This window comes from Schistocerca gregaria, unplaced genomic scaffold, assembly GCF_023897955.1.
Source record: "Schistocerca gregaria isolate iqSchGreg1 unplaced genomic scaffold, iqSchGreg1.2 ptg000640l, whole genome shotgun sequence".
Taxonomy (NCBI): domain Eukaryota; kingdom Metazoa; phylum Arthropoda; class Insecta; order Orthoptera; family Acrididae; genus Schistocerca; species Schistocerca gregaria.
Window position 1 is genome coordinate 367,501 of NW_026062026.1, and position 5,000 is coordinate 372,500.

The 5,000-nt window shown below is 54.8% G+C and overlaps 3 non-coding genes across 3 annotated transcripts in view; all 3 read left to right on the forward strand.

Annotated features, from left to right (window-relative positions):
* The first annotated feature begins 2,323 nt into the window (after window positions 1-2,323).
* LOC126317655 (small subunit ribosomal RNA) lies at window positions 2,324-4,216 on the forward strand. The gene has a single exon (XR_007556799.1). It is a non-coding gene; the product is annotated as a small subunit ribosomal RNA (ribosomal RNA).
* A 355-nt stretch (window positions 4,217-4,571) lies between these two features.
* On the forward strand, window positions 4,572-4,726 carry LOC126317732 (5.8S ribosomal RNA). Its single transcript, XR_007556862.1, has one exon. It is a non-coding gene; the product is annotated as a 5.8S ribosomal RNA (ribosomal RNA).
* Window positions 4,727-4,914: 188 nt separating this feature from the next.
* The window catches only part of LOC126317697 (large subunit ribosomal RNA), a 4,222-nt gene continuing 4,136 nt past the window's right edge, over window positions 4,915-5,000 (forward strand). Inside the window, exon 1 of the ribosomal RNA XR_007556837.1 lies at window positions 4,915-5,000. This exon is cut by the window's right edge and continues 4,136 nt beyond it. This is a non-coding gene — a ribosomal RNA (large subunit ribosomal RNA).

The window sequence follows — 5,000 nt, forward strand, 5'->3', positions numbered from 1 at the left end:
ACCTAAGTTACACTGCACCTTAACCTAAGTTACACTGCACCTTAACCTAAGTTACACTGCACCTTAACCTAAGTTACACTGCACCTTAACCTAAGTTACACTGCACCTTAACCTAAGTTACACTGCACCTTAACCTAAGTTACACTGCACCTTAACCTAAGTTACACTGCACCTTAACCTAACTTACACTGCACCTTAACCTAACTTACACTGCACCTTAACCTAAGTTACACTGCACCTTAACCTAACTTACACTGCACCTTAACCTAACTTACACTGCACCTTAACCTAACTTACACTGCACCTTAACCTAACTTACACTGCACCTTAACCTAACTTACACTGCACCTTAACCTAACTTACACTGCACCTTAACCTAACTTACACTGCACCTTAACCTAACTTACACTGCACCTTAACCTAACTTACACTGCACCTTAACCTAACTTACACTGCACCTTAACCTAACTTACACTGCACCTTAACTGTCACATGTAACGTCACAGGAATGTAGCTTTGCCTAACAGCAACCCTCTGAACATAGTTCACTGCTTGGATCCTCTGGTGTCATGTGTATTTCTTGATGCCATGGTGCGTACCCTCACATAAAGGTCTTTCGAGTGTTGCGTACTTTCTACACAGTCCCGCTAACCACTGGAAGGGTGTACCGCTACAGAACGAATATCGCCCTCCCCTCCTGCCCTTCCAAGCTGGTCGGTCAGGCGTTTGTTTGTGAAATGAGCCTTGCAGCTGTTCAGTTGCATTCGGTTGTCGATGCAGTCAGTGTACGTTGTGGTACGGCCTGTGTGGACTGTCCGCTGATGTACGCGTAACCCACACTGATCATCCGTCGTTACGTACTGAGTGACATAATGTGGCACATGCTTGACCGTACACCGGCTGCGCCCTACAATGGCGAATCATAAGGGCCATATGTTGTGCACGATGCTACTTGTCTCGTCTCCCCATTACAGCGAGATTGCACTGTTGTACGCCGTACAGACATGTGGTAAGTAGGTACGGACGAAAGTATTGCATGTTGGCCCCCCCCCCCCCTCCTCCCTCTGCCGGGAATCAGCGTGAGCCGTCTGTTGATGTAGCGACGAGGGTTTTCCTATTTAATCGTATTGCCCCACACAACATGATAGCACGGTGGACCGCGTTCCACATCTGCGACATGCTACAGAGGCCGGTTGACAGTCGACCGCGCAAGGGACATTGCACACGTGCGCGGACCATCTTCCACGTGTTCTCTCGTGTACATGCCGCAGTGTGTATGTGGGCTGATGTAGCGTGTCGTGACACATAACATGCAGGCATGCCAGAATCGTAGATTTCGCAAATGTAGATTGACGTATACGTTTGCTGCCAAAGATCCGCAAATGAACTGGAAATCAGTTGTTGAGCGGTTGTTCGCGCTGCAGGTGCATCGGTGATAGCGACGATCGGTACATCTGTGAACCGGTTGTTTCGGCGGTACCCGCCATGCCCCCGAACCTGAGTTGGCCATGTGGGTATGAAGCGATACGAGGCTGTGGCTTGGCGGGACAGTCCCCGGCCGGTGAGGGGGGGCCGCCCGGCGTGCTGGCCGCGCGCTGCGTGAGCGCACGCACTACAGCCGGCTGGTGGGGGGCGCCCAGTGGCAGGAGCGCCGGCCGACGGGCCCGGCTGGCGTCCCAGCTATGCGCCGGCGCACCCTGCGCGCGGCGCCAGGCGGCCAAAGTGGGTTCTGCCGAGCCCGGTGCGAAGCGCGGTGGACATCTGCAGTGTGCTGGTCCGATTGCGGACTGTGTGCGTTGAGGATGCGCCGCCGCCCGGCACTCGGCGTCGCGACGCCGTCTGCTGCTCGGTCGCCCCCAGCGGTTCTCGCAGGTGGTTTGTATCGCAGCTCTGCGGACGTGTTGGCGCGTGCGCTGTGCTGGGAGAGTTCGCTTCTGCACCCAAGTGGGGCTTTGCCCTTCTGTGGCGCTGGCGTTGGAGCTGCCGGTCACCGTAGGTGGCGCGTGTTGTTTCCCGCCGGCAATGCCACGACAGCACGCTCCCGGGCCTCTGTCGGCAGCGGCAAGCTCAGTTGGGAGCACGGGTGTTCGCACTGAAAGCGTCTACTCGCCTATCTCCGGGCGATTGCGCCTCTCTCGAACCCGACCAAGTACTTAGGACGGCGCTGCGCGCCGCCGGGACCTGAGAGGGTTTCGAGGTGTATCGTGCAGGGGAGCTCAGCCTCCTCCTGTTTGCAGAATAATTGAGCGGACGCTTGCGTGTTCGCGCGGGCCCTCGGGACACACTCCCGGGCGGCCGGCTGCTCAGCTCTCGTTGACGCAGCTCCCTGGTTGATCCTGCCAGTAGTCATATGCTTGTCTCAAAGATTAAGCCATGCATGTCTCAGTACAAGCCGCATTAAGGTGAAACCGCGAATGGCTCATTAAATCAGTTATGGTTCCTTAGATCGTACCCACGTTACTTGGATAACTGTGGTAATTCTAGAGCTAATACATGCAAACAGAGTCCCGACCAGAGATGGAAGGGACGCTTTTATTAGATCAAAACCAATCGGATTGGCTCGTCTGGTCCGTTTGCCTTGGTGACTCTGAATAACTTTGGGCTGATCGCACGGTCCTCGTACCGGCGACGCATCTTTCAAATGTCTGCCTTATCAACTGTCGATGGTAGGTTCTGCGCCTACCATGGTTGTAACGGGTAACGGGGAATCAGGGTTCGATTCCGGAGAGGGAGCCTGAGAAACGGCTACCACATCCAAGGAAGGCAGCAGGCGCGCAAATTACCCACTCCCGGCACGGGGAGGTAGTGACGAAAAATAACGATACGGGACTCATCCGAGGCCCCGTAATCGGAATGAGTACACTTTAAATCCTTTAACGAGTATCTATTGGAGGGCAAGTCTGGTGCCAGCAGCCGCGGTAATTCCAGCTCCAATAGCGTATATTAAAGTTGTTGCGGTTAAAAAGCTCGTAGTTGGATTTGTGTCCCACGCTGTTGGTTCACCGCCCGTCGGTGTTTAACTGGCATGTATCGTGGGACGTCCTGCCGGTGGGGCGAGCCGAAGGCGTGCTTGCGCGTCCCGAGGCGGACCCCGTTGAAATCCTACCAGGGTGCTCTTAGTTGAGTGTCTCGGTGGGCCGGCACGTTTACTTTGAACAAATTAGAGTGCTTAAAGCAGGCAAGCCCGCCTGAATACTGTGTGCATGGAATAATGGAATAGGACCTCGGTTCTATTTTGTTGGTTTTCGGAACCCGAGGTAATGATTAATAGGGACAGGCGGGGGCATTCGTATTGCGACGTTAGAGGTGAAATTCTTGGATCGTCGCAAGACGAACAGAAGCGAAAGCATTTGCCAAGTATGTTTTCATTAATCAAGAACGAAAGTTAGAGGTTCGAAGGCGATCAGATACCGCCCTAGTTCTAACCATAAACGATGCCAGCCAGCGATCCGCCGCAGTTCCTCCGATGACTCGGCGGGCAGCCTCCGGGAAACCAAAGCTTTTGGGTTCCGGGGGAAGTATGGTTGCAAAGCTGAAACTTAAAGGAATTGACGGAAGGGCACCACCAGGAGTGGAGCCTGCGGCTTAATTTGACTCAACACGGGAAACCTCACCAGGCCCGGACACCGGAAGGATTGACAGATTGATAGCTCTTTCTTGATTCGGTGGGTGGTGGTGCATGGCCGTTCTTAGTTGGTGGAGCGATTTGTCTGGTTAATTCCGATAACGAACGAGACTCTAGCCTGCTAACTAGTCGCGTGACATCCTTCGTGCTGTCAGCGATTACTTTTCTTCTTAGAGGGACAGGCGGCTTCTAGCCGCACGAGATTGAGCAATAACAGGTCTGTGATGTCCTTAGATGTTCTGGGCCGCACGCGCGCTACACTGAAGGAATCAGCGTGTCTTCCTAGGCCGAAAGGTCGGGGTAACCCGCTGAACCTCCTTCGTGCTAGGGATTGGGGCTTGCAATTGTTCCCCATGAACGAGGAATTCCCAGTAAGCGCGAGTCATAAGCTCGCGTTGATTACGTCCCTGCCCTTTGTACACACCGCCCGTCGCTACTACCGATTGAATGATTTAGTGAGGTCTTCGGACTGGTACGCGGCATCGACTCTGTCGTTGCCGATGCTACCGGAAAGATGACCAAACTTGATCATTTAGAGGAAGTAAAAGTCGTAACAAGGTTTCCGTAGGTGAACCTGCGGAAGGATCATTACCGACTAGACTGCATGTCTTTCGATGTGCGTGTCGTGTCGCGCAACACGCTACCTGTACGGCAGTAGCCGTGCGCCGCGTGCGGAACCACGCGTGCCTCTCAAAACTAGCGCAAGTGTTGTTGTGTGGTACGAGCGCTGAAGCTCTGGAGCGGCTGGCCTGCGGCACCTGGCGCCTGGCGCCGGTTTTGAATGACTTTCGCCCGAGTGCCTGTCCGCTCCGGTGTGGAGCCGTACGACGCCCATCGGCCGTCAGGCCGTTGGACACAAAGTAATGGAACAGGGGCCGTCAAACGCCTCAGTCCCGCCTCTGCAACTGTCTTGAAAGAGACGGTGGAGAACTGAAAAGATAAAGATCACCCAGGACGGTGGATCACTCGGCTCGTGGGTCGATGAAGAACGCAGCAAATTGCGCGTCGACATGTGAACTGCAGGACACATGAACATCGACGTTTCGAACGCACATTGCGGTCCATGGATTCCGTTCCCGGGCCACGTCTGGCTGAGGGTCGGCTACGTATACTGAAGCGCGCGGCGTTTGTCCCGCTTCGGGCGCCTGGGAGTGTCGTGGTCGCCTGTGTGGCCGGCCGCGTCTCCTTAAACGTGCGATGCGCGCCCGTCGCCTGGCGGTTCGCATACCGGTGCTTTCTCGGTAGCGTGCACAGCCGGCTGGCGGTGTGGCGTGCGACACCTCGTACAACGACCTCAGAGCAGGCGAGACTACCCGCTGAATTTAAGCATATTACTAAGCGGAGGAAAAGAAACTAACAAGGATTCCCCCAGTAG